The sequence below is a fragment of the Macaca mulatta genome, chromosome 3 (assembly GCF_049350105.2).
Source record: "Macaca mulatta isolate MMU2019108-1 chromosome 3, T2T-MMU8v2.0, whole genome shotgun sequence".
Taxonomy (NCBI): Eukaryota; Metazoa; Chordata; class Mammalia; order Primates; family Cercopithecidae; genus Macaca; species Macaca mulatta.
This window is the reverse complement of record NC_133408.1, coordinates 104111659-104122281: the sequence shown is the minus strand read 5'-3', so window position 1 is coordinate 104122281 and position 10623 is coordinate 104111659. Positions and strand designations below refer to the sequence as shown.

Sequence of the window (10623 nt, the reverse complement as noted above, 5' to 3'; positions counted from 1 at the left end):
TGGAAAGAACATTACTCAAAAGGAAATTACTTGCCAAGTTCTTTCATGAAATATATATAAGAATTTTTGTAAAAACAGTAAATTAAATCCAGTGATATATAAAATGGTTACTACATCATGACTACGTGACTTTTATTTCAGGAATGCTAAAGTGTTAAAGTCTGAGAACAAAGCAATGTAATTAGACACATTAACAAAGTGAAATAGAAAATCACATGATTATGTCAATAGATGCAAAAAAGTATTTGATGTGAGTCAAAAATCTATTTTTTTTCTTGTCAGATGGGTAATGTGCTGATGGTGTAAGAACATTTAAGGAAGGCATATCTCACACGAGCGTGAAAAAACCCAATCGTCACACTTATGAACTACAAAAGGATTTCAAAATCTATTTGTGATAAAATGTCTTAGCAAATAAGAAATAGAAAAGAATTTTATTAATCTGGAAAAAAGTATATACAAAAAATATGAAATATGGTTAAAATAAAATTTAGAAGTTCTAAGCAAATGGAGAAAAATACTACCTATACCTTCTATGCAGATATCCCATTGAATTAGTATCATTTATTTTTAAAGACCATTCTTCCCCCCTCTATACAGAAACTAAGTCGTATTTGAGTCATTGGATATGAATGGATATGTTTTTATATTTCCTACTATCCACTCTACACTGTCTTAATGACTGGAACTTTATAATAAGCCACAGTGTCCTGTATGTATAGTCTCCGGTTTTTTTCTTCTTAAGGTTATCTTGGATATTATGCCCTTTGCATTTTCACACAAATGCTAGAAACAAATTGTTGACTTCTTAGAAAAACTTTGCTGGGTCTTAACTGGCATTGTGTTGAATCTATAATCAATTTGGGTAGAATCTTTTCAATATCAGTACTTTCAACCCATAAATATGTTATTTCCCTTCCTTTGCTTAGCATTTTAAAATTTTCTCTTAGTGATATTTCATAATTTTTGTGTAAGTTATGGCATAAGGGTGGGTAGAGTCTTTTTTTTGTTTTACTGTAAGCCTTTTGTACTGGCTACTTTGTTTCTATTTATGAGCATGTTACTTTTTCACTAAAAAAAAAAAAAGAAAAGGAAAAAGTATTAAGTTTAAAACACAAAACGAAACCCACACAAACTATATCCTGGGAAGTAACCCTGTTGGTTGCCTAACAGCCATCCTCCTATTCTTCTTTGCTGTCACAGCAAATTTTTTTATTTGGGTTTACTCTCAGGGAGAAGCGAATCCATCTCGCAATCCAGGATAAATTCTGCCTGATTGAATTCAACTCCTGATCTCCCCCCATTCCCCTTGTTAGAGAACGGGTTAGGCAGAAGCTCAAAACCAGGAAGGAAGGAGGAAGTGGGCGCTAAGAGCATCCACACAAAATTCTAGCATTTGTTTTTTTTTTAAAAAAAGAAAAGAACAATCACACAGAAAAATGCACATTTTGGTACAAAAATACAGTTAGAAGGAGTTAGTTCTAGTGTTCAATAGTAGGAAGGGAAACTATAGTTAATAATTTATTGTATACACCAAAATGGCTAGAGGAGAAGATTTGTAATGTTTCCAACACAGGGAAAAGATATATATTTGAGGTGATGGGTATCCAAATTACTCAAATTTTACCACTGTACATCATATACAGGTATCAGAATATCACATGTACCCCCAAAGTCTGTATAACTATTGTATATCAATAAAAAATGCAAACCTTTCTTCAAACAAATGTTGGTGTATCTGAATGAAACCAAATCTAGGGACAAACATTTAACAATCCTTCAGGGAGCTAATCTCCAAGTCAAAGCCATCATGTCTTGATGACAGAGCAGAACGGTGGAGAGAACCTCTGCCTTGATGACATAATTGAACAGCTGAATTAACTTATGATAGAGATGCCCTATCTTTGGGCTTCTTATGTGGGGAGAGAGTTTTCTATTACTTCCAGCCAAGCCATCCTAACTGTCGTGACACTCTTGCTGTGAAGTGAGCAGCCTTGGAGAAGGAAGATTTAATGGGAGTTCTTGGACTCCACGCTCCTTCATGCTTCCAGGTGCCAGCTGTCCTTCCAACAGCACACATCTCTGAGAATAATGCCCTAGATCTCCACAGGACCATTTTCCTCGCTCCAGCAGTTAAAATGGGCCCCTGAAAGCAGTTGGATGAGGGGTAATGCCTCATACAGGCCTGTGTTTTCCATCTCTGAGACTCAAGAGAACCAACCTAACAGTGTTTCTCCCATGGTCCTGTTGTTGCTCGGAGATCTTAGTTTCTGGCCTCAAAAATCTATTCTAGTTACTTGAAGCAGAAAGAGGCCTCAGAACCTATTCTAGTTACTTGAAGCAGAAAGAGACTTATTAAAGGGTAGAGTCTGCAGGAGTGGGTGGCAAAGATGCAGGCTTTAGGTTGAGCTTCCAGAAACAACTCCGGAAACCTCACCACAGAACCAGGCTGCCAAGAACACTGCCGCTCCTGCCTCAGTCAGGAAGTCGCAGAATCTGGAACCTTCCACCAGGGCCACCAGCTCCAGGCCACACTGCCTCTGCCTCAGTTTGGTCTAGGAAGAGGATGCCCACAGCCTGTTTCTCTCCTTATATAACTTACGCCGTTCATAACTCAGAGTTGTTAAAAACTTTTTATTAACGCTTAATAGTATACATGAAGAAAATGGGACATTTCATTAGTATTATAATTCAATTTTGAATCAAAGTCCCAAGCACCTGGATCTGATCTAAATCACATCTGAATTCTATCAGCAGGTGAGGTTGGGAAAGTGATGGTGTCTGGAGTCCTAGGAGTCTAGAAGGGCCTTCCAGTAGATCTTGAAGGACATCCAGTCCACACTATCCACACCAGTCTTTAAAATTGAAATGACACATCCTCATATCAGAGCCTGACCCTTCTTCAAATCCAACTTACCAGAAGAGAAGACAAGACTCTTCAATAAGCCTACAGGCTCGTCAGTTGTATCACCTGAGGTGCAGGTTGCTCTCTGCAGCATTTGTGTCATCTACACAATAGGAAGTCAATATCTTCCTAGAAACTCTGCCTTCAATGTGGCAAAATGAACTTGTCATTCCCACAGTCACCTTTAATGTTTTATTCTCAGTAAAATAAGGATTCTGCTGTTGCATGGGTTGGTGAAACTAGAAGTATGGGACACGTGCTAATAATAATGGAAGACAAACTGTAACTGGTCAGAATAACACAAAGCCAGTCTCATCTCAGCACGATGGGTGCTATTTCAGAATCCTCAGTTTGTGCCTGCACATGCAAAGTGGAGGAGAGAATTGCAGCTACTATCAGAATACATTCAAATCTAAAAAATATATTGTTTCCTGCAATTATATGGATGTATCAGGTAGATTTTGAGGTAATTTTGGTCCAAATAATCTTGGTAATTGCCACAGTTCTCTTGTACTTCTAGATACTGCTAAAAATACATAGCAATAGAAGCCGTGCTATCAATAAACTCTTTCAATTTCACAGGTTCTCTGGGAAAGAAAATACAGAATCAAGAAATTTCCCTGCTTCCAAATCTAACAAAACGCACAAAATAAGTAAAGATAGCCAAAGGGGGAAAAATGTTAGGAGCTTTCAAACTAAGGAAGGAGTATCATCATACTATAAGGGTTTAAAAATATCACCTACAGAAAGAAGATTCTGGAAATTGACTGTAGCTTATGCTGGACTCCTCTGGAAGTAGTACAATGGACAAAAATATGAAGAAACAATGACTGAAAAAGCTCACTGATACCCTTTAATTTGGAAGGAAGTAGGCTAACTGTGAGGAATGGTAGTTGGAGAAGAAGCTCAAAAGAAAAGATTCAGAATCCCTTTAAATGATTGCCTCTCTATACCAAGAGGGAAAAGTAGATATTCATTTATTAGAGACAAGAAGAACTACGAAGAATAAGGATTGGTTTGTTTCACTACCTGGGAAAATGAAACACAATATGCAAGCAGAAAAGGGACAATAGGGACAAACTCTTTATTCATCCTTTTTTTTTCATAATTTTCCTACCTAAATCCCAGAAGGGAGCAGGAGAAGCAAGCAGGGAGAGGAGAGGGGAAAAGAATCACTGAAGGCAGCTTGTCTTTGAGATAAGAAAAGGCTCTGAGTTCACGTGGGACCTGGTGAACAACCTGAAAGCCACCGGCTTTTATCACAGGATCAGAAATAGCTCCAACTCTGCAGAGTAAACCTCAGAACAGGATTTTTAACTAACTTATAGGGAAAGCAGAGTAAAAATTCCCCAACTGTGATACCTATAGCCCTGGTTCCACACTTTCTACCAGACCTCACTCAGTCCCATCCTTGCTACCATCTCAGACAACAGAAAAGCAAATATAACACAACTCTTGAATATGGAAGGCCTATGTTAGCTCTTATCTTTGAGATAAAGAGTCAATGGGAGCCCAGATAGCATGGTAAGAAAACAAAGGAAAATCTATTATAAACAGAAAGGTAAAAGTAAGGCCCAAGTAGAGATTTCTTTTATTAAAAAATAAATAACTTGAAAATTAATAAAATAATGAAAGTAATAGAGGAAAAAAGTCAAGAATGAGAAGTAGCTTGTTAATTAGGAATGCTTTTGGCTGCAAGTAGCAGAAAACCCAGCTACCAGTGGTTTAAACCATATGGTCATTTATTACTTAATGAGACATCTAAAGGCTGTAAGTCCCAAGACTGGTTAGGCAGCTCAGATTTTGTCAGGCACCTAAGCCCTTTTGGTCTTTGCATTCTGCCAGCCACAGCGTACTTTCAATCTTGCTCCTCATGACCACAGGATGGCTACCACAGCTCTGAGCATCACCTCCTAAGTATCATTTCCAAAGTAGGAAGAGAGGGAATTATGGCAAAGGACATGCCTCTTCCTTGACAGAGAGAAAACCCTTTTTTAGAAGCCCCCAGCTGACTTACCCTAATATTTCAATGGCCAGAAACAGGTCAGAAATTCAACCGTAAACCAATCGTTGGCAAAGGTGAGAGAGTTACCATAATTCAGCCCCTTGGCTGGAAATACAGATGTCAGGGATCTATTGACAAAGAAGAAAGCAGGGGCCAGGTGCGGTAGCCCACACCTGTAATCCCAGCACTTTGGGAGGCTGAGGTGGGTGGATCACTTGAGGTCAGGAGTTCGAGACCAGCCTGGCCAACATGGTGAAACCCCGTCTCTACTAAAAATACAAAAATTAGCTTGGTTTGGTGGTGGGTGTCTGTAATCCCGGTTACTCAGGAGGCTGAGTTTGCAATGGGCCAAGCCAAGCACTCAAGCCTGGGCAACAGAGTGAGACTCTGTCTCAAAAAAAAAGAAAGAAAAAGAAAGGCAGGAGTAGCGACTAGGTGACAGACAAAATAACCATTGTTCAGTTCAACTTACTCAAATTTGTTAAGAGAAACACTAGAGGAAATAAAACAGATGATATGTTTTCCAATTGCCAAAATAAGAAATAAAAAAATGATCCTAGATCTTAAAGGATAGAAAACAAAGGAAACACAAGACTACTAAAAACAAACCAAAAAAGTAACATAAAAGATGATGAAATATTAAAAATATATTCAGCTTAATGAAAAATTACTAGAAAATCAAAAACACAGGAAAAAAAAAAAGAGAGCAGTGATGGCAGATGTGGAACAAGCCTTAACTACATATTAACCCATATTACTAAAGTAGTGTGGTTCTTATACCTGTATAGGCAGAAAGACCAATGGAATAAAACAGAAAATCCAGAAATCAACACACATAGGAATTTATTACTGTATATGCTAAAGGCGGCATCCCAAAGCTGGCAGTCGTGGGCGGGCGGGGACGGGGGACGGAGGAATTACAGACTTCTCAATAAACAGCATTGAGAAAACTAATTGCCAATATAGAGGAAAAAACCTTGAAACCTTAATTTATTCACTATATCAGGACAGAATCTAAGTTTTTATGTAAAAAAAAAAGAAAAAGAAAGCAAAAGAAAAAACGAAAGAAAAAATAAATTAAACATAAAATAAGCACAAGAAAAAAACATGAACAAATTTACTTTTTACCATAGAGCAGGGATTGGCAAATATTTTTCATAAAGTGTCAAATGTTGTAAATATTTTAGATTTGTGGGCTACCACCCTCTCCAAACATCTTTCGCCACAACATAAACTGCTCTAAAATATATAGTATTAAATAAGAAATGTTGTCTACTATTCTATTTAGTGGTTATACATAATTCCACCCAAAATATAGTATTTTCTCATCATTCATTGTTATACTGAAAACTTTATGTAGTATGTATTTACCACAATTTTAAAGTCACAACTACTCAATTATGCCATTGTAGTGCAAAAGCAACCATAACAAATGAGTGTGGCTGTTTTCCAAAAAAACTTTATGTGCAAAAACAGGTGAGAGACTAGATTTGGTCCTTAGCCCTATTTCACAAACCTCTGCTGTAGAGTGTGGAAGGCCTTTTAAATAAACTAAGAACTAAAATTCAGAAGCACACAAGAAAAGATTGACACATTCAACTTTAAATTTAAAACTTCTCTAAGGCAAAAACAACACATTAAACAAAGTCAAAAGATGAGTGACAAACCACAAATTAATTTTTGCAACTCGTTTCACAAAAGGATAAACTCTCAAATATATAAAACCTTCTAGAAGCTGTATCCCTCAGTGCCACTTTTTCTTTCTTCCTGATCATTCCATCCAGCAGACCAACATGCTCCCTTTTCCCCCATCTTAAAAGACACATCTCTTGATGTCATTTCCCTCACCAGTTACTGTCCCTTTTACTGCTTTCCTTGCGGTGAAACGCCCTGAATTGTCTCCAATATCTTCTTTTTCTCTCTTAAATCCTATCTAGTGTCTTTCCTTCTGCCACTCTACTGAAACTGTTTTTTGTCAAGACTCCCACATTGCTCAAGCCGGAGGTCAATTTTAGCCAGTGGTCAATTTGATTTTACTTTTCAGCAATTGATGCAGGAGTTCATTTCCTCTTTCTTGAAAAAATGTTTGCACATGACGTCTAGAATACCAAACTTCAAACTATTTTGGTTTTCCTCTACCTCTCCGGTCTCTCATTCTCAGGCTACTTTGCTCTTCCTTTCTCACCTAGTGACCTCTCAATGTCAGCTCACTGCAGGACTTGATGTGGACGCCTTCTTGCTTCTTTCTGCACTCAATTCCTTGGTTATCTTATCTATTGTCACACCTTTAAATGTCATCAAAAGGCAAACAACGCCTGAATTTATTTATCAAAGCCTGATCTCTCTCCTTAACTCCAGATTCAGACATACAACTGACATCTCGGGGTCTAATAGACATCCAAATCTTGACATATCTTCAACTGAGCTCCCAATGCCAACCCCAAACCTACTCCCCATTACTGTTGGAGGCAACCCCATTCTTTCAGTTACTCTGGCCAAAAAATCTGCAGTCATCCTTGGCTCTCTTCCTTCTTTCTTGCACATTGTTTGCTCTACTTTTAAAATATATCTGGAATCCAGCCATTTTTCACCCCTTCCCTGCTACCACTCTGGTCATGCCCTCCTTAGAGTCATCATGCCAGGTTTTACATGGTCTCAGATGCTCTGCCCCAGTGATTTATGTGGCTCACTCCTTCACCTTCTTCAGGTCTTTGTGACTTTCTGCATAGCACTCATCACTGTCTCACAAACCAAGTCATTTACTTGTAAAATTCTGTCTATTATTCATTTTCTGTTTAAACTCTAAACCTAGTATGCATTTTGTTTTTAAATATATTCCAAGTGCTTAGAACAGTTCCTGGCCACAGTAAGCTCTCAAAATATTTATTAAAAGAATGAATATAATTGATTTTAAAAAGATCAACAACCCAGAAAAAAGGTCAAAGAATATTTTAGATATTCTTATATAATATCTAATATTATATATAATAGAAAAATTTTAAGGAAAGGTAAAAAAATGGCTTGTAAATACATGAAAAAATGCTTAATCTCATTTATAATAAAAGAAATGAAGTTTAAGGTAGTTCAAAACACCTTTTCCCCTTCCCCCTTTTTTAAAAGTCATATTGTCAGAATCCAAAATGTGACTGTACTTGGTTCAGGCTGTGGGAAAATGACATCTTTTAGATTGTTAGTGAGTGTGGGACTTTTTAAATCCCCTATGTACAGCAATTTGGCAACTATGTATAAGATTTACAAATGTCTGTTGAACCCAGAATCCCACTTTGTTTTTTTTCTTTCCCACTCACCTGGGCTGGAGTGAAATGGAGTGAAGATGGCTCACTGGGAGCTCAACCTCCCAGACTAAAGCGATCCTCCCACTTCAGCCCCCCAACTAGCTGAGACTACAGGCTCGTGACACTATACCCAGCTAATTTTTTTGTATTTTTAGTAGAGGCAGGGTTTTGCCATGTTCGCTAGCTCAGATTGGTCTTGAACTCCTGAGCTCAAGTGATCCTCCTGCTTCAGCCTCTCAAAGTGCTGGGATTACAGATGTGAGCCATGGTATCCAGCCTCACAGTCCCACTTTGGAGAAACTTTCCTACAACTATACCTGTACATATAAAAAATGACAAATTTATAAAGTTATTAGTTCATTATTTTTAATAACAAAAGACTGGAAACAAAGTGCACATTATAGAGGACTGGTAAAAAAAAATTACAATACATCTATACAATGAAATAGTTTCTGTCAAAAATTGTTTTTAATAAAGATCAAAGATGGCTTTTAGTTCTAAAATGGAAAGATGTCCAAGATAAAGTATTAAATAATAAAATCAAGATGCCAAGCAATGTGTATAGCATGTTGCATTTGTTTATAAGAAGAGGAGAAATATAAGAACATATATTCATTTTTGCTTTTATTTGCTTAAAGAAAGTTGGGAAAGACATGCAAAAAGTTAATTAAAAAATTACCCCAGTGGGAGGCAGGAAAATGAGATAAATGCTGACAGGAATAGGAGCAAGACTTTTCAAGTTGCATCTTTAAAAAAAAATTTCGGCCGGGCATGGTGGCTCACGCCTGTAATCCCAGCACTCTGGGAGGCCGAGGCCAGCGGATCACGAGGTCAGGAGTTTGAGACCATCCTGGCTAACACGGTGAAACCCCATCTCTACTAAAAATACAAAAAGTAGCCGGGCATGGTGGTGGGCACCTGTAGTCTCAGCTACTCGGGAGGCTGAGGCAGGAGAATGGCCTGAACCCGGGAGGCGGAAGTTGCAGTGAGCTGAGATCATGCCACAGGATCCCTGCACTCTAGCCTGGGCAACAGAGCAAGACCCCGTCTCAAAAAAAAAAAATTTCAAATGAAAATTCAAAAAATTAATCAAAAGAAATTATGTGTATGCATTAACAAATTTTAAAATAATTTTTAAAACTACATGATATCAATGTACATAGCATAAACTCTCTAAGAGAAAATAATCCTCAGATTATTTCTTAAAATTAAACTATTAGATTATAATCCTTTATCATTCTTAAATTTAATTTTTATATAATGGATAACATGTGGTCTTCTAGGTTACTAGAAAATATAAATGTTGCGTCCTTATCATCTCTTGCTTCTCTCACATGTAAACTAATTGTGCCTTTTCTCTGTCTTATTTTCATAATTCCAGTTCCACTAAGAAAGTTCCCATCTCAAGAGGATGCTGTTTGATTTCTTGTTATTTGCCATCTGTGTGATCCACGGGGAAAAAAAAGGTATTAAAGAAGAGAAGCATATTAATGTTATTACTCCTTTCTAACTTTACAGAGTGGCTATTCTTTTAAATTCTTTTGAGACAAACACCTGAAAGAAAATATTGATATGTGAGATAAGCAATAAGCAGTGTTTGAACACATGCATATGTTAAAGGACACCATTAAAATGAAAAATAACTCTAGAAAGGAAACAAAGCATGCAAAATTGCCTTATGTGGCTTGCTAGAAGTAAAATAAATGTTGAAAAACTAGAGTTTGCTTCTTAAAAAGCAAGCAGAGCTAAAGGTATATCTTGCAATATATAGTTTACTAGTGACAAACCTCATATATTGATCTCTATATCTGACTTCTGACTATTGATCAGTTTCCATGGTGCCATGGTGGTGGTGGGGGTGGTGGGTAGTTGTTGTTTATTGGACCCCTAAAATCCTAACAAACTTCAGCTACAAGTTATACATATAATGACACGCCAAGTCTCAGGGTCATTTAACACATTTTTATTGAGCACCTACTAAGAGTCAAGTATCTTCCAAGTATACAAGTCTGTTATTCCAAATATGGGGATTTTAATGGTTAGCAAAGTAAAACATGTATCCTTGCTCTCAGGAAGCTTACAATTATGAAATGTTAGACACATCAAACTAAAAATAACACTTTGACTATATACCTAAATAGAGCTATCTTTAAAGATAAAGTTCTTTAAAGGATCTTTAAAGGTAAAGTATAAGATATTGTGGGATCATACAATGAGGGAGTTGGAGAGGAACCTAACCTAGATTGAGGGATCAGGGAGAAATGACATATAAAGTAAATGTGAAGGATAAGTGGGAATTTGCTGGCAGAGATAATAAAATGAGGAAGGGCCCCGGGCAGGAAGTAGTTTGACATGCTCAGGACCCTCAAGTTGTCTATTATGTTCACTAACCTATGATTTATGTAAAATATTTAAAT

The 10623-nt window shown here is 37.1% G+C and overlaps 1 non-coding gene across 1 annotated transcript; it reads right to left on the bottom strand.

Annotated features, from left to right (window-relative positions):
• Positions 1–276: 276 nt before the first annotated feature.
• LOC114677274 (small nucleolar RNA U13) lies at positions 277–380 on the bottom strand. Its single transcript, XR_003728560.1, has one exon. It is a non-coding gene; the product is annotated as a small nucleolar RNA U13 (small nucleolar RNA).
• Positions 381–10623: the final 10243 nt, after the last annotated feature.